The following is a 23,328-nucleotide window of genomic DNA, read 5'->3' on the forward strand; positions in this document are numbered from 1 at the left end:
TGCTATAAATTTCCCTCTTAACATTGCTTTAGCTGTGTCTCAGAGATCCTGGTTTGTTGTCTCTTTGTTCTCATTGGTTTCAAAGAACTTTTTGATTTCTGCCTTAATTGTGTTATTTAGCCAGGAGTCATTCAGAAGCAGGTGTTCAATTTCCATGCAGTTGTGCAGTTTTGAGGGACCTTCTTAATCCTGAGTTCTAATTTGATTGCCTCGTATTTTGAGAGACTGTTTGTTATGATTTCAGTTCTTTTTCATTTGCTAAGGAGTGTTTTACATCCAATTATGGGGCCGATTTTAGAATAAGTGCCACATGGTTCTGAGAAGAATGTATATTCTGTTGATTTGGGTTGGAGAGTTCTGTAGATCTCTACTAGATCCACTTGCTCCAGAGCTGAGTTCAAGTCCTGAATATTGTTGTTAATTTTCTGTTTTGTTAATTTGTCTAATATTGACAGCGGGGTGTTAAAGTCTCTCACTATTATTGTGTGTTGTCTAAGTCTCTTTGTAGGTTTCTAAGAACTTGATTTATGAATCTGGGTGCTCCTGTATTGGGTACATATATATTTAGAATAGTTAGCTCTTCTTGTTCAGTTGATCCCTTTACCTTCATGTAATGCCTTTTCTTTGTCTTTTTTGATCTTTGTTGGTTTAAAGTCTGCTTTTCCAGAGACTAGGATTGTAACCCCTGCTTTCTTTTTTTTCCTTTTTTTTTTTTTTTTTTTTTGCTTTTTGCTTTTTATTTGCTTGGTAAATATTTTTCAATCCCTTTATTTTGAGCCTATGTCTTTGCACATGAGATGGGCCTTCTGAACACAGCATACAGATTGATCTTGACTGTTCATCCAATTTGCCAGTCTGTGTCTTTTAATTGGGACATTTAGCCCATTTACATTTAAGGTTAATGTTGTTATGTGTGAATTTGATCCTGTCATCATGATGATAGCTGGTTATTTTGCACACTAGTTGATGCAGTTTATTCATGGTGTCATTAGTCCTTATGTTTGATGTGTTTCTGCAGTGGCTGGTACCAGTTTCTTTTCTATATTTAGTGCTTATTTCAAGAGCTCTTGCAAGGCAGGCCAGGTTGTGACAAAATTCCTTAGCACTTGCTTGTGTAGAAAGGATTTTATTTCTCCTTTGCTTATGAAGCTTAGTTTGGCTTTATATGAAATTATGGGTAGAAAATTTTTTTCTTCAAGAATGTTGAATTTTGGCCCCCACTCTCTTCTGGCTTGTAAGGTTTCTGCTGAGACATTCACTGTTAGTCTGATGGGCTTCCCTTTGTAGGTCACCTGACCTTTCTCTCTGGCTGCCCTTAACATTTTTTCCTTTATTTTGACCTTGGAGAATCTCGTGATTATGTGTCTTGGGTTTGATCTTCTCGTGGAGTATCTTAGTGGTGTTATCTGTCTTTCCTGAGTTTGAATGTTGGCCTGTCTTTCTAGCTTGGGGAAGTTCTTCTAGATAATATCCTGAAGTGTGTTTTCCAGCTTGGTTCCATTCTCCCCGTCACTTTCAGGTATACCAATCAATCATAGGTTTGGTCTTTTCACATAGTCTCATATTTCTTGGAGGCTTTGCTCATTCCTTTACATTCTTTCTTCTTTAATCTCCTCTGTGTGCCTTATTTCTGCAAGGCAGTCTTCAATCTCAGATATCCTTTCTTCTGCTTGATCAATTCAGCTGTTGATGCTTGCATATGCTTCACGAAGCTCTCTTGCTGTGCTTTTCAGCTAGATCAGGTCATTTATATTCCTCTCTAAACTGGTTATTCTAGTTGGAATTTAGTGTAACTTTTTATTAAGGTTCTTAGCTTTCTTGAATGGGATTAGAACATACTCCTTTAGCTCAGAAGAGTTTTTTATTATCCACCTTCTGTGGCCTGCTTCTGTCAATTCATCAATCTCATTCTTCATCCAGATTTGTGTCCTTGCTGCAGCAGTGTTGTGATCCTTTGGAGAAGAAGCATCTGGCTTTTGGAATTTTCAGTGTTTTTTCAATGGTTTTTCCTCATCTTCATGGATTTATTTAGCTTTGATCTTTGAGGCTGTTGACCATCCAAAGATGGGGTTTTTGTGGGCAGGTCTTTTTTGTAGATGTTGTTGTTGTTGCTTTCTGTTTTTTAGTTTTTCTTCTAACAGTCAGGCCCCTCTTATACAGATCTGCTGAAGTTTGCTGGAGGTCCACTCCAGACCCTGTTCACGTGGGTATCACCAGCGGAGGATGCAGAACGGCAAAGATTGTTGCCTGCTGCTTCCTCCAGAAGCTTCATCCTAGAGGGGCACTGGCCTGATGCCAGCCAGAACTCTCCTGTATGAGGTGTCTGGCAATCCCTGTTGGTAGGTCTCTCCCATTCAGGGGACACGGACATCAGGGACCCAGTTGAGGAGGCTGTCTGTCTGTTAGCACAGTGGTGCACTGTGCTGGGAGAATTCCCCTTGTCAGGATCAGAGCTGGCAGGCAGGAATGATTAATTTTATCTGTAAGCCCCTCACAGCAGCTGCTGCATTTCTTGTAGCAACGCCCTGCCCTGTGAGGAGGACGCTAAAGAAGCAGTCTGGCCACAGCTGCTTTGCTACGCTGTAGTAAATTCTGCCCAGTCCAAACCTCCCTGTTTGCTTAGCGCTGTCCGGGAGAAACTGCCTACTAAACCCACAGTAATGACGGTCGCCCCACCCCCAACCAAGCTCTATCATCCCAGGTGTCTCCAGACTGCTGTGCTGGAAGTGAGAATTTCAAGCTAGTGGTTCTTAGCTTGCTGGACTCCATGGGAGTGGAACCCGCTGAGTGAGACCACTTGGCTCCCTGGCTTCAACCCCCTTTCCAAGATAGTGGATGGTTCTCCTGTCTCACTGGAGTTCCAAGTGCCCCTGGAGTACAAAAAAACTCCCACAGCTCAGTGCTTGTCCAAACGGCCACCCAGTTTTGTGCTTGAAACTCAGGGCCCTAGGGATGTAGGCTCATGAGGGAATCTCCTGATCTGCGGATTGCAAAAATCCATGGGAAAAGCTTATTATCCAGGGTGGGTAGCACTGTCCCTAACTGCTTCCCTGGCTGGGAGAGAGAGGTCCCCAGTTCTGTGCACTTCCCAGTGAAGCGACACCCCACCCTGCTTCAGCTCTCTCTCCGTGAGTTGCATCCACTGCCCAACCAGTTGCAATGAGATGAACTGGGTACCTCACCTGCTTTCTGCGCTGATCTCATTGGGAGCTGCAGACCGAAGCTGTTTCTATTCGGCCATCTTGGCCCCTCCCTGCCTTTTTAATTTTAATAGAGTTTATTTGTGCTTCCTCTCTTTCTTTACTTGCCTTTCTAGATTATTTTTATTGTTATTATGTCTTACCTTTTCAAAAACATAGTGTTTTATTTTTTGTTACCTCTGTTGTACATAGTCTATTTATTAAATTCTACTTTTTATTTTTAAATTTTTATTTTATTATGAATCATTTCTGTAATATAGAAAAGACATTGATGATTAGAGTTAAGTCATACTGCAATCCAACATAACCTCATTTTAACTTTTAACTAATTCCATTTGCAAAGACCTTGTTTTCAAATAAGGTAATATTGTGAACTTCTGAATGAATATGAATATTTTGAGGAACACGACTCAACACAGTAATTAGATTGAAATTATGAATCATTAATTAGATTGAAATTATGAATCTGGATTAATCTCTTCATTCCATATAGATACGTTATTTTCCCTTTGGAAACTGATATCCCAGAAACCATTGCCCATTTATAGACTTAGAGCCTGTGAATTCAGCCTGTGAATTCTGTTCTGTTTACTCCTTTATGTTTCTGTTTAATTTCTGGAAAACAAGATGTCAAGGACAATGTTTATATTGTCTTTGAACATAGATATGTCCCTGTGGAATTTTAAAAACATATTGTACCAATTATTCTTATTTGAGATAGAAAATATTTCAATATGTAATTATTGAATTATTTATCAGGTTGTTCTACCTTTTTTTTTTTTTTTTTTTGAGACAGTCTCGCTCTGTCACCCATGCTGGAGTGCCATGGCATGATCTTGGCTCACTGCAACCTCCGACTCTTGGGTTCAAGCGATTCTTCTGCCTCAGCCTCCCGAGTAGCTGGGACTACAGGTGTCGCCACCACAGACAGATAATTTTTGTATTTTTAGTAGTGACAAGGTTTCATCATACTGGCAAGGCTGGTCTCGAACTCTTGACCTCGTGATCTGCCCATCTCGGCCTCTCAAAGTGCGGGGATTACAGGTGTGAGCCTCCATGCCTGGCCTCTTTCACTTTTAAACTAGCTTTTTTCAAATCCTGAAGTACCAAATCATCAGGCTTTTAGGAAATAGAGGGAGTAGGCAATGCTCTATTACTTCTGTTCTGTTATATTATCTTTTTCCCCTCTTTTCTCTCCCCTTTATTTCCCCTTCTCAGGTTCAATCACTAAGCACAATGTCAGAAACATTATAATCATTCAATGCGTTGTGTCTGTCATAATAGTTTTTATCAAGGTATAGACAATACTGTAATAAACTTTTTATGTAATTATTTGAATACATCTGTAGTTTTCTACAGTAAATCATCTTGGAACCAAAATTACTGAATCAAAGAATTTAAACTTTTTCAAGTTCACTTTTCAAGTTTCTTTTCAAAAAGACTTTACCAAAAATAGTTTTTCCATACAGATTGCCCCTGCTTATTCATATTTATCAGACATAGGGTTTTTTCAGTATTCAATACTTTATTCCAAAGTGGTATCTCATTGTTTATTCATTTTTTATATATCTGATTATAGATGGCATTTATGCTAATTCGACAGGAATTTATGACAGAGTCCTCTAAAATATTTTGCATGATAGAAACTTTTCTTAACTCTAGTTCTCTTGGGCTCAAGTCTGGAATAATATTTTTTATACTCAATGGCTAAAAAATGTGTGTCCTCTTGAATAGCACCAATGTGACATTGGTTTACTCTAATAGAAATCCTAATTAGTGCTCAGTTTTCTGATATATGCTCAATAATATAGAAAACAAGATAAAGAGATTGTTTTCTGAAAATTTCAACTTTCTCATAGAATTCTAAAGTCATATATTCTCACATGATATAACAAAGACCAATCACAATACCTCAGATTTTCTTTGGAGCAACAGCGTTCTCCTGTCCTCAACTCCTGCTAATTAAGTGTCTCCTGAAATTCAGTTGTGACCTGCTTGGATCATCTTGCTCATCTGCCTTAGACCTCTAAAAATGTGTTCCCTGTTCTGTGGACTGTAAGCCTTCTGATATCTTCTTGGACACACTGGATATCTATAGCTGCCTAATAATTTTTATAACACATTAAATATAAAAAACAAGTTTTTATAACAACCCAAAAGATTACATTAGCTCACCAGCATCCAAAGCAAGCAAATGTGAATTGCCAGAAAAAGAATTCAGAAGGTTGATTATTAAGCTACTCAAGGAGGCACCAGAGAAAGATGTAAATCAACTTTAAAAAATTAAAATATTATAAGATATGGATGAAAAACTCTCTAGAGAAATAGATAACATAAATTAAAGAACAGTCTCAACTTCTGAAAATTAAAGACACAGAGAAATGCAAAATACACTGGAAAGTTTCAACAATATAACTAAACAAGTAAAAGAAGGAACTTTAGAGATTGAAAATAGGACTTTTGAATTAACCCAATCTGATAAAGACAAATAAAAAAGAATTTTAAAAAATGAACAGCCCTCAAGAAGTTTGGGACTATGTTAAATGACCAAACCTAAAAATAGTAAGTGTTCCTGAGGAAGAAGGAAAATCTAAATGTTTTGAAAATTTATTTGAGGAATTAATTGTGGAAAACTTTCCTGGCCTTGATAGAGATCCAGACATCCAAATACAAAAAGCTCAAAGAACACCTTGGAAATGTATCACAAAAACATCATTACCTAGGCACACAGTCATCAGGTTACACAAAGTGAAGACAAAGGAAAGAATCTCAGGAACTGTGAGGTAAAAGCATCAGGTAACCTATAATGGAAGACCTATCGGATTAATGGCGTATTTCTTAGCAGAAGCCCTACAAGCTAGAAGGGATTGGGATTCTATCTTCAGCTTCTTTAAACAAAATAATTATCAGCCTAGAATTTTGTATCCAGCAAAACTAAGCTCTATAAGTAAAGAAAAGATAAAGTCTTATCTAGACAAACAAATGCTGAGAGAATCTGCTACTACCGAGCCATTTCTACAAGAAATGTCAATAAGACATTTTAAATCTTGAAACAAACCTCAAAATACATCAAAATAGAACCTATTTAAAGCATAAATCTCACAAGGTCTACACAACAATACACAATAAAGAAAAAATAAGGTATTCAGGCAGCAACTAGCATGATGAATAGAATAATAACTCACATCTTAATACTAATGTTGAATGTAAATGGCCTAAATGCTCTACTTAAAAGATGCAAAATGGCAGGATGGATAACAATTCACCAACCAAGCATCTGCTGTCTTCAGGAGACTCACCTAACACATAAAGACTCACATAAACTTAAGGTAAAAGGGTGAAAAGAGATGTTCCATGCAAATGGACCCCAAAAGTGAGCAGAGCAGAGGTACCTATTCTTATATTAGACAAAACAGACTTTAAAGCAGCTGCAGTTAAAAAAGACAAAGAGGGACATTATATAATGATAAAAGAAATAGTCCAACAGGAAAATATTACAATCAGAAGTATGTATTCACCTAACACTGGAACTTCCAAAATTATAAAAGAATTACTACTAGACCTAAGAAATGAGATGGACAGCAATACAATAATATTGGGAGACTTCAGTACTTCTCTGACAGCACTAGAAAGGTCATCAAGACAGAAAATCAACAAAAAAAAAAGGACTTAAACTATACCCTAGAACAAATATTTATGTCAAATGACCAAACCTAAAAACTGGACTTAACAGACATTTAGAGAACATTCTACACAACTGCAGAATATACATTTTACTCATCTGCACATGGAACATTCTCCAAAATAGACAATATGATAGGACAGAAAGTCTCAATAAATTTAGAAAAATCAAAATTATATCAAGTACTCTCTCAGGTCACAGTGGAATACAATTCTAAATCAACTCCAAAATGAACTCTCAAAGCCATGCACATACATGGAAATTAAATAATCTCCTGAATAATCTTTGGGTCAACAATGAAGTTAAGATGGAAATTTAAAGATTCTTTGAACTGAATAATAATAGTGATGCAACCTAACAAAACCTCTGGAATACAGCAAAAGTGGTGTTAAGAAGAAAGCACATATCATTAAATGCCTACATCAAAAAGTCTGAAAGAGCACGAATAGACAATATAACATCACACCTCAAGATACTAGAGAAACAAGGATAAACCAAACCCAAGACCAGTGGAAGAAAAGCAATAACAAAGATCAGAGCAGAACTAAATGAAATTGAAACAAAAAATATACAAAAGATAAATGAAACAAAAACCTGGTTCTTTGAAAAAATAAAATTGAATTTTTTGAAAACCATTATCTGTTCTTTCCCATCCTTTGGGAAGCCTTCTCATATTTCTGAGTGAATATCTCACATTGAAGGCCACTGGAATAGAAGATTAATAGCTAAGATAGAAGAGGAGATGCCAGATCTCTTTCTGTGTGCCAGACATGTTCAGAATTCATGAAGTTGATAATGGAGAGATTTTTGAAGGCATAGTTGATTCGTTTATTCAATGTATTTATTTTCTATAATAATTTATTATAATATTGTTATAATGAACTTTATTATAATAAATTAATATTAATAAAGGTTAAGTTCCTTTAATACATTATCTTATTTTAATATTAAGTTATAATAATAAATTATTTTCTATGTATAATGATTTATTCTTTCTGATAATATGCCAAGCACTATACTAGAATCTGATGACTGATCAAAAAGATGAAGTTCCTGATCTTTTGTTGATCATATTTACTGGAGAAAAGACAATAAACAAACATATTTCTTAAAATCATGTAATTTTAAGAGATATGTGGGGTAGGGCAAGAAGGTAGAAATTTACAAATGTTACATTTTTCAGCAGGTCAGGGCAAGCATCTGCAAAGCAGTAATAATTGAGCAGAAAAACAGTTGAAACAAAAAGTGGACGTCTGTAGATAAAACATTTCAAGTAGAAGGAAGAATCATGTAGCTTGCTCCATGGTCAAGTTTGACTCTAAACAAAATAAATTGTTGATTGCTTCCAATATTTATCGCATGTATTGATGATTGAATAACTGCTTTACATACAATTGCAGTCATCTTTCTTACCATTTTAAAATACTATTGCAGATTAAGTCTTTGTTTTTAACATCAGTTCTTTGGTATGCATTTTTAAAATAGATATTTATTTATTTAAAAAATATTTATTGAGTATCTTCTAGGTATGAGACACTATTCTTGGAACTGAGTATACAGCAGTGAACAAAGAAAACAAAAACCTATCCTTGTTCTTCTGGAGATTCCTCTGCAGTGTAACTTTATGGTTGTTGAAGCAAAGGAAGGCTGGCAGTAAACAAAATATGTGAGTAAAATTTATAGTATGATGGTGAGAGAATAATAATTGAGTGTCAAAGGGAGTAATATTTAAAAATTGTTAGAGAAGACTTCGCTGGGAAAGTGTCATTTGTGTGGGTACTAGAATATGGTGAGGGAGTAAGCTATGCAGCTATAGGGAAAGAACATTCCAGACAGAAAGAAAAATAGAAACAAAGATCCTCAGTAGAGGATCTATAACTTATAAGGCCTTAAAGCTGTTCTTTGGATTTTGAGTGATATGTGAAGCCAATGGGGGATTTGAGCAGAGCTATGACATGGTATGACCCTCACTTATATGTTAAGATTTACACAGGGGAATGAGGTTGGGGAAGAGGGGCTGTGAGTGGTCAGGAGGAAAGCTGAGATGCAAGTATGAGGGTATTGCAATAATTCAGGACCAGGCTGAAAGTTGTGGAGGAGGTGAGAAATCATCAGATTCTGGGTATATTTGGAAATTAGAGCCTAATGTGAGTGTGAGAAATAGAGAAGAATGATTCTAATATTGTGTGTGGGTGTGCATGTGCAAGCATGTGTGCAACTGGAATGACAGAATTACAATGTATGGGGATTATTACAAGAGGGGAGGTTTGGACAGGGAAGACAAAGATACCACGTTAGAAAATATTAAGTGTAAGATGCCTATTAGAGATATACAGGAAGATGGTGAGAAGTCAATGGATAAATCTAGACTTCATGAGTAACTTGGCTAGAGAAAAAATTTTGGAATTATCAACATATGGATAAGATTTAAAGACGTGAGAATAGATGAGGTCACAAACACACACAGTAAGGTTATTGTCTGACATGCTTCAATTTAGAAGACAAAGATAAAGAATTTAGAGTAAATGAAGTGTAAATAAGTAAGTCAGTGAGTTAGAAGGCAAACCACAAAGGGTAGTGTCCTGCAAAGTTTTGCTTAGGGAGGGAATTCTCAGTTCTGAAAAATGCTGCTAATAGTTCAAGTCAGATGAGGACTATTAGATGTAGCATTTAGGTAATTTATGACTTACGAAAAGTAGTTTCAGTGGAAATTTGGGGGCAAAAACCTGATAAGAGTGTGCTCAAGAGAGAATGTAGAGAGAGAGATTGAAAGCAATAATTAGACAAGCTATTTCTCTGTAAAAATAGCACAGAAATAGGGCAATATTAGGAAAAAATGGGATCAAAAGAGAGATTTTTGGAAGATGAAAAAGTGACAGCATGCTTACATGCTGATAGAAACATTTCTTTAAAAAGAGGACAGTGATATCCTTAAAAACACAAGGGGAGGAGTCAATGTCATATGCAAGTGGAGATTGGCCTTAGCTTAAACTTGGGTAGTTCACTAAGGTAGACCCTGTGGTACTGGGGCTTCACATAGATAAGTGTGGTCAAGGGAGCTTTTGAAGTTTCTTCTTTATTTATTTATTGTTTCAGTAAAATAGGTCATCAGCTGAAGGTGGGGAAGGGATGTATTAGAATTTCAAAAAAAAGGTGAAGGCACAAAATGCTCAGAATGCAAACTGACGTGAATGATTTCTTGGCAAAATGAAAGGTCCATTTGGGCTTCCTAATCATACGTTTAAAATCAGCATGGTTGAGAGATTTTCCTCAGTTACTTTTAGCTTCATGAGGGAAATGTGCAGAGTTATTTGAGAGTTAAATTTAATCAAGATTGTGACTTTGACATGCAATTAAAATAATGCAAAACAGTCAAAATTATACGAAGTTATATAGAAGAGAGTGATTATTGTGACCATTAAATTAACCCAGACGTATAGATAAGGAACACCGAAATCTCTGGCAAAATCAAATTGTAGATTATACATCCTGGTCAGTGGAAGCATGTGGATCTAGGGTGTTACTGAGTGTGAGCTAGGAAGGATAAAGAGTGGTGCTCCAATCTTTGATATTATGGAGAGATTACAGTGGTGTGAAAAGTATAGGATATGCCCATAGTAGTATGTAGAAGCCAAGATCATTGAGGAGAAGGCTAAAAAATAAAACAACGGAGAATTAAAAAGTTTCTCTTCATGGTCATTACCATCATGAATAATTAAAATAGTAGTAGCATTTTGAGAGAATGGCTTTGGATCGAGAGCTAAAATTGTCATGAAATGAGTGGGAGCGACTGAGGGTTGATAGATGATTGCAACAAGAGGAATAAGTGATAGAGTCTTTCAATATGAGATCCAAAACTATGTATTATGAGTGTAAAGGGTGGGGAAATGTAAAGAAACTAGCAAAGTGAGGCACACTGGAAACCAGCCCATCTGGTTTGCAGCAATATGGGGGATAAGGCAACCCCTGTGTATCACTGCTGCAGGAGAGGGAGTGTCTCAGGGAAAACCAATTTTTAAGTTCAAGGCAGAAGTGAAGCAGAATAACTCGGAGAAGAGGTACAGGTAAGGGGAGTTTCAGTCATGACTAGTGATGGGTTCCAGAAAACTCAAGAGAAGAATTTCAGTCCAGGATTGGGAGAAAGAGAGAAGATGGGGGCAAACATAGGAATGTGCAGAGCTCTATGGGAATTAGAGAAGAGGTGATGAGTCATCAGGGAATCCTTACCTTGTGGTGATCACCACCATAAGAGAGATAATTGCCATGGTAATATTAGTCTTGATGATGCCAGAGCTTTGAGCATTGGTGGGTATAGAAACATGTTTGGAGAATAATATGTAGAATAGGGGTTCTTTCCAGAAGAGTGTAACTTTCTGGAGCTGTCTCTTAATCAGCTGAAATGTTCGGGTAATGGCGGATCTGCTCGGAGCCTGATGGTTCCCTCTTGAGGTGTGCCTGTGGTACACACCTGAGAACTCTGGCGCGAAAACCTGTTGGACATAGGTTTTACAGATCTACAGGATACAGATCTCAGAGATTTTATTTGTACTCATTTAATATAAATTAACTGCTTTAAAATTTACAATATGCAAATATCATACAATTAATCTAATTAGGTATTGAATCTATAATGTGCCAGGCATTAATGTAAGGCACTTTACATACACTAAATCTTTATTCCAAATATAGACTTCCTACTTTATAGATGAGCGCACTGATGCTCAGAAATGGTAAATAACCTACTGATGTTTATACTGCTGGCACGTAGCAGAGACATATTGGCATTTAAGTCTTTCAGACTTCAAAGGCCATGATATTTCATCAGAGCTGTGATAGCTGTTCCTGAAAAAAATATCAGCTGATTCTTTAAATCAATTTTTGTCATCTGATGCGTGGCTGTTATCATATTATTGATCTTGAAAGATGTTTTGCAACATCTTTCCCCTGGTGTACTCTTGTTTTTCCACGATCCCACAAAATGAGCAGTCTAATTATTTACACAATTAGGAAGAGAAAAGGGGCACAGAGAATGCTCTTTGACCCCTGAAAATATTGAAGAATTTTACAACTGGCAACTTTAGCTTAGGATTATAAAGGTTGTTAGTTTGTGCTGTTTTATCTTCATTGTATATAATATATATATTAGTCTCCAAACATGTTGATGTGTTTTCAGTGAAATAGATGTCTGAAGAGAAAACCATTAGCCTGAGAAAACCCAAACTGTATTCCCATTGTGAATAAAAGGAAGTCCATAAAAATGATGGAAAATGTTCTGCATGCCTGCTATGATATCAAAATCTGGCAGTACATGAAAATTTTTCAAAGTGCTTACTTAAAAGGCATAATCTTTGGTCCCCTGAGCCAGAATCTGCTGGGTGTGGGACTAGATTGCTATTTTGACAACTCGCCAGTAGATTCTTACTCAGCAGAGTATTTGGAAGCCTTACTCTAATTTTTTGGCGTTGGGTCTACATTTCTCAGTTCTGCACAGTCATTCTTCCCCTCTACACTCTTTAGTTTGTCTCATGATTCCAGTACTCTCAATAATTAACCAAGAATAGAACTAATAACTTCGATAACTGTGACACAGACATCAAATACATTTTGCTGAAACCATGTCAACAAATGTCCCATGAATGATAAGGGGTAACCATATTCTCATATATGCATCCTCACATTACCACATGTATATGTGCATATGTGTATACAGGTAAATGTGTGTATACATGTATACATGTATGTTTGTGTGTATATACACACATATATCTTCACACTTTTCTGAAATATATATATTTATGTGAGAGAAGGGTCTGTACTTTATTTCAGAAGAGAGCTTAATGTCCAGAGTGTAATTGGGAGTCTAAAATGTTTGAGTTATTGAATTAATTAAACTTCATCTCTACTCAAGAAAACTTTTAACTGAGTTAAGTTCTTCCTTTCTCCAAAAGTCAAGTCAATAAAAGGAAACTATGGTATTAATAATTCTTTCAGGTTTTAATGTAAAGAATCTATTGCACAAAGCAGTCTTAATTTTCATGATTCAGAAAAATGGTCTTGCAGTTAATTGGGACTTTCCTATTCCAGATGGTATATCCAGTCTCCATACATACCGTATTAGAACTATACCTATGTACCAAGCAAAGAGGGTATATTTTAATTTTTAAATGCCAATGTGACCTGTAATTTTTTATTTGTCTTAAATTATTTTCTATTTGGAAGTTTTAAATACCTGGAATAATTTATTGTATTCATATTTTTAAAGAAAAAAATCTTATGCCACCAACTTAATTGAATAAACAAGTAAAAGCCATTCCCAAAAGTAAAGTTTACTTGTTAAGATTAAAAAAAAATAACGTGAGAATTCTGAGAAATATAATCTTTAAATATTGGCATCTGGAGTGAACTCTTAAAACTAACTAGATTTTATCTGTTTGACTAGAGCAATGACATAATAAGGTGGTTAATCATCACTGGACTTGTTTTCAAAAAGCCAACTACTTTAAGAGGAATAAAGGGTGGACTTGTTGCAGTTGCTGTAGGATTCTAAGTCCAGGTAAGAACCATTGAGTTTCTCTAATTTTAACATATATTTTATGTAAGAAATTTTCACAGAAGAGGATTTTGATGGTCTTGATAAATATTACAAATTTTATGCTCTGTGTCTTCCACATGCTTACATTCTGAGCCCTCAAAACATAGTAAATATTCCTTCTAGGAGTAGAAGAGCCTCACGTTTATATACTGTTAAAAATAAAGTAGAAAAAATAATACCTTTATATATTTAAATATAAAGTTTCAAATCTCGGTCTTATTAATTTCTAAACAAATAAAAATCAAGTCTCAAAAATGAAGCTGTAATTATCTTCTTAAAATATGCCATAGGATAATTATTTTTATCAACTACATTGATCACACTAGACTCATTTCTTTGATGTCGTCTTAACTGGATGAAGGCGGCCAAGGGTGGGAGTAGAGGGAAGAGTTAATTGGCAAACATAAAAAAACAGGTGTCTCAAAGTCACATAATCACCTCAATTTCCTTGTTTCAACTCAAGTTTGATGCGGGGTGAAGGGAAATATATTTTCTAGATAATTTATCTCCAATTAAATAAGCAAAAAGTCTTCTCAGCACAGTTTTTTTCTTTTTTTATTTTATTATTATTATACTTTAAGTTTTAGGGTACATGTGCACAACGTGCAGGTTTGTTACATATGTATACGTGTGCCATGTTGGTGTGCTGCACCCATTAACTCGTCATTTAGTATTAGGTATATCTCCTAATGCTATCCCTCCACGCTCCCCCCACCCCACAACAGTCCCCGGTGTGTGATGTTCCCCTTCCTGTGTCCATGTGTTCTCATTGTTCAATTCCCGCCTATGAGTGAGAACATGTGGTGTTTGGTTTTTTGTCCTTGCCATAGTTTGCTGAGAATGATGGTTTCCAGTTTCATCCATGTCCCTACAAAGGACATGAACTCACCATTTTTATGGCTGCATAGTATTCCATGGTGTCTATGTGCCACATTTGCTTAATCCAGTCTACCATTGTTGGACATTTAGGTTGGTTCCAAGTCTTTGCTATTGTGAATAGTGCCACAATAAACATACGTGTGCATGTGTCTTTATAGCAGCATGATTTATAATCCTTTGGGTATATACCCAGTAATGGGATGGCTGGGTCAAATGGTATTTCTGAGGAATCGCCACACTGTCTTACACAATGGTTGAACTAGTTTACAGTCCCACCAACAGTGTAAAAGTGTTCCTATTTCTCCACATCCTCTCCAGCACCTGTTGTTTCCTGACTTTTTAATGATGGCCATTCTAACTGGTGTGAGATGGTATCTCATTGTGGTTTTGATTTGCATTTCTCTGATGGCCAGTGATGATGAGCATTTTTTCATGTGTTTTTTAGCTGCATAAATGTCTTCTTTTGAGAAGTGTCTGTTCATGTCCTTCGCCCACTTTTTGATGGGGTTGTTTGTTTTTTTCTTGTAAATTTGTTTGAGTTCATTGTAGATTCTGGATATTAGCCCTTTGTCAGATGAGTAGGTTGCAAAAGTGTTCTCCCATTCTGTAGGTTGCCTGTTCACTCTGATGGCAGTTTCTTTTGCTGTGCAGAAGCTCTTTAGTTTAATTAGATCCCATTTGTCAATTTTGGCTTTTGTTGCCATTGCTTTTGGTGTTTTAGACATGAAGTCCTTGCCCATGCCTATGTCCTGAATGGTATTGCCTAGGTTTTCTTCTAGGGTTTTTATGGTTTTAGGTCTAACATTTAAGTCTTTAATCCATCTTGAATTAATTTTTGTATAAGGCATAAGGAAGGGATCCAGTTTCAGCTTTCTACATGTGGCTAGCCAGTTTTCTCAGCACCATTTATTAAATAGGGAATCCTTTCCCCATTTCTTGTTTTTGTCAGGTTTGTCAAAGATCAGATAGTTGTAGATATGTGGCATTATTTCTGAGGGCTGTGTTCTGTTCCATTGGTCTATATCTCTGTTTTGGTACCAGTACCATGCTGTTTTGGTTACTGTAGCCTTGTAGTATAGTTTGAAGTCAGGTAGGGTGATGCCTCCAGCTTTGTTCTTTGGCTTAGGATTGACTTGGCGATGCAGGCTCTTTTTTGGTTCCATATGAACTTTAAAGTAGTTTTTTCCAATTCTGTGAAGAAAGTCATTGGCATCTTGATGTGGATGGCATTGAATCTATAAATTACCTTGGGCAGTATGGCCATTTTCATGATATTGATTCTTCCTACCCATGAGCATGGAGTGTTCTTCCATTTGTTTGTATCCTCTTTTATTTCATTGAGAAGTAGTTTGTAGTTCTCCTTGAAGAGGTCCTTCACATCCCTTGTAAGTTGGATTCCTAGGTATTTTATTCTCTTTGAAGCAATTGTGAATGGGAGTTCACTCATGATTTGGCGGTCTGTTTGTCTGTTATTGGTGTATAAGAATGCTTGTGATTTTTGTACATTGATTTTGTATCCTGAGACTTTGCTGAAGTTGCTTATCAACTTGAGGAGATTTTGGGCTGAGACAGTGGGGTTTTCTAGATATACAATCATGTCATCTGCAAACAGGGACAATTTGACTTCCTCTTTTCCTAATTGAATACCCTTTATTTCCTTCTCCTGCCTGATTGCCCTGGCCAGAACTTCCAACACTATGTTGAATTGGAGTGGTGAGAGAGGGCATCCCTGTCTTGTGCCAGTTTTCAAAGGGAATGCTTCCAGTTTTGGCCCATTCAGTATGATATTGGCTGTGGGTTTGTCATAGATAGCTCTTATTATTTTGAGATACATCCCATCAATACCTAATTTATTGAGAGTTTTTAGCATGAAGGGTTGTTGAATTTTGTCAAAAGCCTTTTCTGTATCTATTGAGATAATCATGTGGTTTTTGTCTTTGGTTCTGTTTATATGCTGGATTACATTTATTGATTTGCATATGTTGAACCAGCCTTGCATCCTAGGGATGAAGCCCACTTGGTCATGGTGGATAAGCTTTTTGACGTGCTGCTGGATTCGGTTTGCCAGTATTTTATTGAGGATTTTTGCATCAATGTTCATCAAGGATATTGGTCTGAAATTCTCTTTTTGTTGTGTCTCTGCCAGGCTTTGGTATCAGGATGATGCTGGCCTCATAAAATGAGTTAGGGAGGATTCCCTCTTTTTCTATCAATTGGAATAGTTTCAGAAGGATTGGTACCAGTTCCTCTTTGTACCTCTGGTAGAATTCGGCTGTGAATCCATCTGGTCCTGGACTTTTTTTGGTTGGTAAGCTATTAATTATTGCCTCAAGTTCAGAGCCTGTTATTGGTCTATTCAGAGATTCAACTTCTTCCTGGTTTAATCTTGGGAGGATGTATGTGTCGAAGTATTTATCCATTTCTGCTATATGTTCTAGTTTATTTGCGTAGAGGTGTTTATAGTATTCTCTGATGGTAGTTTGTATTTCTGTGGGATCGGTGGTGATATCCCCTTTTTCATTTTTGATTGCGTCTATTTGATTCTTCTCTCTTTTCTTGTTTATTAGTCTTGCTAGCGGTCTATCAATTTTGTTGATCTTTTCAAAAAACCAGCTCCTGGATTCATTGATTTTTTGAAGGGTTTTTTGTGTCTCTATTTCCTTCAGTTCTGCTCTGATCTTAGTTATTTCTTGCCTTCTGCTAGCTTTTGAATGTGTTTGCTCTTGCTTTTCTAGTTCTTTTAATTGTGATGTTAGGATGTCAAATTTAGATCTTTCCTGCTTTCTGTTGTGGGCATTTAGTGCTATAAATTTCCCTCTACACACTACTTTGAATGTGTCCCAGAGATTCTGGTATGTTGTGTCTTTGTTCTCGTTGGTTTCAAAGAACATCTTTATTTCTGCCTTCATTTCATTATTTACCCAGTAGTCATTCAGGAGCACGTTATTCAGTTTCCATGTAGTTGAGCAGTTTTGACTGAGTTTCTTAATCTTAAGTTCTAGTTTGATTGTACTGTGGTCTGAGAGACAGTTTGTTATAATTTCTGTTCTTTTACATTTGCTGAGGAGTGCTTTACTTCCAACTATGTGGTCAATTTTGTAGTAGGTATGGTGCGGTGCTGAAAAGAATGTATATTCTGTTGATTTGGGGTGGAGAGTTCTGTAGATGTCTATTAGGTCTACTTGGTGCAGAGCTGAGTTCAATTCCTGGGTATCCTTGTTAACTTTCTATCTCATTGATCTGTCTAATGCTGACAGTGGGGTGTTAAAGTCTCCCATTATTATTGAGTAGGAGTCTAAGTCTCTTTGTAGGTCACTAAGGACTTGCTTTATGCATCTGGGTACTCCTGTATTGGGTGCATATGTATTTAGGATAGTTAACTCTTCTTGTTGAATTGATCCCTTTACCATTATGTAATGGCCTTCTTTGTCTCTTTTTATCTTTGTTGGTTTAAAGTCTGTTTTATCAGAGACTAGGATTGCAACCCCTGCCTTTTTTTGTTTTCCATTTGCTTGGTAGATCTTCCTCCATCCCTTTGTTTTGAGCCTATGTGTGTCTCTGCATGTGAGATGGGTTTCCTGAATACAGCACACTGATGGGTCTTGACTCCTTATCCAATTTGCCAGTGTGTGTCTTTTAATTGGTGCATTTAGCCCATTTACATTTAAAGTTAATATTGTTATGTGTGAATTTGATCCTGTCATTATGATGTTAGCTGGTTATTTTGCTCATTAGTCAATGCAGTTTCTTCCTAGCCTTGATGGTCTTTACAATTTGGCATGTTTTTGCAGCAGCTGGTACCGGTTGTTCCTTTCCATGTTTAGTGCTTCCTTCAGGATCTCTTTTAGGGCAGCCCTGGTCCTGACAAAATCTCTCAGCATTTGCTTGTCTGTAAAGGCTTTTATTTCTCCTTCAGTTATGAAGCTTAGTTTGGCTGGATATGAAATTCTAGATTGAAAATTCTTTTCTTTAAGAATGTTGAATATTGCTCCCCAGTCTCTTCTGGCTTGTAGAGTTTCTGCGGAGAGATCAGCTGTTAGTCGGATGGGCTTCCCTTTGTGGGTAACCCGACCTTTCTCTTTGGCTGCCTTTAGTATTTTTTCCTTCATTTCAACTTTGGTGAACCTGACAATTATATTACTTGGAGTTGCTCTTCTCGAGGAGTATCTTTGTGGCGTTCTCTGTATTTCCTGAATTTGAATGTCAGCCTGCCTTGCTAGACTGGGGAAGTTCTCCTGTATAATATCCTGCAGAGTGTTTTCCAACTTGGTTCCATTCTCCCCGTCACTTTCAGGTATACCAATCAGACATAGATTTGGTCTTTTCACATAGTCCCATATTTCTTGGAGGCTTTGTTTCTTTTTATTCTTTTTTCTCTAAACTTCTCTTCTCGCTTCATTTCATTCATTTCGTCTTCCATCACTGATACCCTTTCTTCCAGTTGATCGCATCGGCTACTGAGGCTTCTGCATTCGTCATGTAGCTCTCGTGCCTTGGTTTTCAGCTCCATCAGGTCCTTTAAGGACTTCTCTGCATTGGTTATTCTAGTTAGCCATTCGTCTAATTTTTTTTTTCAAAGCTTTTAACTTCTTTGCCGTTGGTTTGAATTTCCTCCTGCAGCTCAGAGTAGTTTGATCATCTGAAGCCTTCTTTTCTCAACTCGTCAAAGTCATTCTCCATCCAGCTTTGCTCCATTGCTAGTGAGGAGCTGCGTTCCTTTGGAGGAGGCGAGGTGCTCTGCTGTTTAGAGTTTCCAGTTTTTCTGCTCTGTTTTTTCCCCATCTTTGTGGTTTTATCTACCTTTGGTATTTGACGATGGTGACGTACAGATGGGTTTTTGGTGTGGATGTCCTTTCTGTTTGTTAGTTTTCCTTCTACCAGACAGGACCCTCAGCTGCAGGTCTGTTGGAGTTTGCTAGAGGTCCACTCCAGACCCTGTTTGCCTGGGTTTCAGCAGCGGTGGCTGCAGAAGAGCAGATATTGGTGAACCACAAATGCTGCTGTCTGATCATTCCTCAGGAAGTTTTATCTCAGAGGAGTACCCGGCTGTGTGAGGTGTCAGTCCACCCCTACTGGGGGGTGCCTCCCAGTTAGGGTACTCGGGGGTCAGGGACCCACTTGAGGAGGCAGTCTGCCCGTTCTCAGATCTCCAGCTGCGTGCTGGGAGAACCACTACTCTCTTCAAAGCTGTCAGACAGGGGCATTTAAGTCTGCAGAGGTTACTGCTGTCTTTTTGTTTGTCTGTGCCCTGCCCCCAGAGATGGAGCCTACAGAGGCAGGCAGGCCTCCTTGAACTGCAGTGGGCTCCACTCAGTTCGAGCTTCCCAGCCGCTTTGTTTACCTAATCAAACCACTAACTTGGCAATGGCGGGCGCCCCTCCCCCAGCCTTGCTGCTGCTTTGCAGTGTGATCTCGGACTGCTGTGCTAGCAATGAGTGAGACTTCATGGGCGTAGGACCCTCTGAGCCAGGTGCGGGATATAATCTCCTGGTGTGCCGTTTTTTAAGCCAGTTGGAAAAGTGCAGTACTAGGATGGGAGTGACCCAATTTTCCAGGTGCCATCTGTCACCCCTTTCTTTGACTAGGAAAGGGAATTCCCTGACCCCTTGCACTTCCCAGGTGAGGCGATGCCTCGCCCTGCTTTGGCTTGCACACGGTGCACTGCACCCACTGTCCTGCACCTACTGTCTGGCACTCCCCAGTGAGGTGAACCTGGTACCTCAGTTGGAAATGCAGAAATCATCCGTCTTCTGCGTCGCTCACGCTGGGAGCAGTAGACCAGAGCTGTTCCTATTTGGCCATCTTGGCTCCTCCCCTCAGCACAGTTTTTAGCATGAACTAAGGCCTCAATAAATATTAGTTCCCTTCTCCAATTCAAAAAGGTGTCTGCCTTGATAAGACAATTGCTTTTATTGTGAAAGTAAGGTGGGGATGGGGGAATGTCCCTCCTATAAAAGGTCTAAGAAGTTAGCAAATGCTGTTTTTCCTTTTTGCTCCTCAGTTGCATAGGTACATGGTAGAAATTGGGTCACTTTGCCTAAACCGGTTTTCTATAACCCATTAAGTATTAAAAGCTTGACACAGATAAGTAGAGACTGATAAGATTCTGTCCTGCACCCCACTCCTATCAAATTTGGAAGAACTGACCTATTCAGGGAAGAATTGCAATGCTAAATCCAAATGCCTATGGCTCTATCTATCTTATAAACAAATGGTGTCCTCAAAATTCATTTATGAAAAATCATTTGAAATTTAAGAAAAAAAATATGTTCAGAGAAAAATATGTTAAATGTCAAGGTGAATTAGAAAGTGTGGCATTTAGTGAAGCCTAAATTAATATTCCAACTTTCTAGTTACTTTGTAGTAACTTATTTAACATTTTGGTGAAATGAGGAACAAAGTGTCCACCTTTTTTTCTGAATATTTTATCTGAAGATCTAGGAGAGAAATGTGAAATAGTAGTTGTCTGGGGAAGTAGGGGAAATACAAAGAAAAGTAATGACTTCAGGTATATTCTCCACTGGTACAGCAGGGTGGGAGATATTATCAACAGGAGGTAAGTATGAAAATATTGAAGAGGTACAATTTGGATCAGCATTACAACCAAGAGATGGAGAAGGACATTCAGGATTGAAAGAAACATACAGGAGGGCAGAAATCTTTCTTCTTGGGACTGTGGTTTCATGTGTCTGTAGGTGCTATGGGTATATTGAGAATGGTTCTAAAAACAGGGCCTTGGTTTAGGTTGTGAAGACCGTCAAATAGAAACTGTGAATTTTATTTTGTGTCGTTAAAGGGATCTTTGAAAGATTCTTAGGATAAATATGATATGCATAGGATAGAAAGAAAGGTGGGAGACAAGACAAACAGAAGTTAATCAATTGAAATAAACCAGGTTTGGAGTGGTGAGACAATAGCCTTCAAGACGTCAAGAATATTTGTTAGTAGAAAGAAAATCAAAGCCTAAAACTAAGGGAAGACTATCCACCTTGCAAGTCATACAAAGATATTTGCTATTATACAATTTTTTTAAAAAAAGATTTGCTAATACTTAAATTATGAAGAAAGAAATAGAAACAGATATTCATGGAAAAAATGGGGTGAAATTTATCAAAGAGCAGGCTATTACCTTGAGACTAAACAGCCATCAACTTTTTTCTCACCTCACTGAACCCAGAAAACCGACATATCTAGGTACAGGCATGCATAAAACACATACACACACAAAATGTAATAATTGGAGTTCACTTAGAGGTACACACGTATGGGTTTCTGTATTCAACCACATGTTGATATATACTCACATATACGTAAGTGATAATATCCTGTTTATTACTTCCACATTTATGCACTATCCCTTAAATATGTATTATATATATTTATATTATTCAGAATCAATAAGCCCTTGTTGAATAAATTAGTGAATAAAATATAGAGTCGAGCCTGATTATTCACAGATTCTGTATAAGCAAATTTGTCTACTCACTAAAATTCCTTTGTAACACCAAAATCAGTACTGCTGGACTTTCATGGGCGTTCACATGCATGTGCAAAGTGGTGAAAAATTTGAGCTGCCATGTTCCCAACTGAGGTTGAACAAAGTGAAGTTCTGTCTTCTTGTTTCTGCTCACCTATGATAAACAAATATCCTTTTCACATTGTATTTATTGCCACATTTTTGGCATTTTTGTGTTTTGTGTTTCTGAGTTGAATGTTTCGAATGGGCCTCAAAGATGGTGCTGAAATGCTGTCCAGTGCACGAGAGTATCCGAGGGAAAAGATAGATATGCTGTATAAGCTTCCTCCAGGCCTGAACTACAGTGTTGTTGACAACTAATTCAATGTTAATGAATCAATAGTATGTATTAAATAAAGTGTCTTTAAACAAAACATACATAAAACACAGTTCTATATTGAACAATTTACAAAAATATTGTGACCAGAGGCACACAGGCCCATAACTAACCCCACATCTCTCCAAGGAACAATGGTTCAATATTTGCTAATTCAGTGTTCCCAACAACTTTATAAAACATAACTACTGCAACAAGTGAGTATCAACTGTACATATAATATATATTGGACATATTGTATAATAGTGCCCCATTAAAAATCATGTATCTATGCTGTGTCTGCTTATATAGATATCTTAGATACATAAATATGTATTGTTTACATACACAGGAACAAGAATGTGTTTCTAAAACTCCATGAAGAACACATTATATTCTATGTAAAAGAGTCAGTTGAAGTAAAAAGTTAACTCATTTTACTAGTCTTTAAAGTAGGACTTTAATGACTCTCAAAATAACAATTTCTCTTATACATTGACTCCAAAACTTTACTTGTTGAATTTATTCTGCAGATATGGCCACATAAAATGAAAATGGCATATGATATATTAAGAACATCTTTAATATGAAATGTTTAGATGCAACCTAAATGCTGATGAATATAGAACCAGTTACATATATTATGGGCAACTTAATGTCGTGCTACCATAAGAAAAATGAGAAAGACTTATTAATATAAGGTTAAGTATGTAGAGAAGATAAAAAGGTAGAGAATGATGTTTAAGGTATGCTATCATTTGCGTTGAAAAGGAAAATATTATGTACTTAGTGAAAAATCCACATTATATTTCTGGATAACAGGACAAGAGTTAGAGGAAGAATCTTTGTTTTATTTTTTTAATTTGCATTTTCGACTATATGCATTTTCTCTTGGAAAAGAAATGAACAAAATCGAAATAAAGTAACATCATGATGGTGGTAAGGTCAAGCAATACCAGAGTTGCTCTGAGAAGTACTTGCAGTACACTTTGCTCTTTTTAACAAATTCGAATTCTGTCTGCTTTTTGAGCCTGATTCCAGTGGTGTCTCCTTTATAAAACTGAGGCCACTCTAATTTAATTCTTTATGTTATTTTTGTATCCGTTTTGAATATCTACTCTGTGCAAGGGGCTAATAGGCACA

General features: G+C 37.1%; 1 protein-coding gene across 1 annotated transcript in view; it reads left to right on the forward strand.

Annotated features, from left to right (window-relative positions):
* Positions 1–13,392: 13,392 nt before the first annotated feature.
* The window catches only part of LOC116472758 (solute carrier organic anion transporter family member 1B1), a 102,319-nt gene continuing 92,383 nt past the window's right edge, over positions 13,393–23,328 (forward strand). Inside the window, exon 1 of the mRNA XM_032159785.1 lies at positions 13,393–13,435. The gene's annotated coding sequence lies outside the window, so the exon portion shown is untranslated. The remainder of the gene's footprint in view (positions 13,436–23,328) is intronic.

Source organism: Hylobates moloch, unplaced genomic scaffold, assembly GCF_009828535.3.
Source record: "Hylobates moloch isolate HMO894 unplaced genomic scaffold, HMol_V3 SCAFFOLD_8, whole genome shotgun sequence".
Classification (NCBI taxonomy): Eukaryota; Metazoa; Chordata; class Mammalia; order Primates; family Hylobatidae; genus Hylobates; species Hylobates moloch.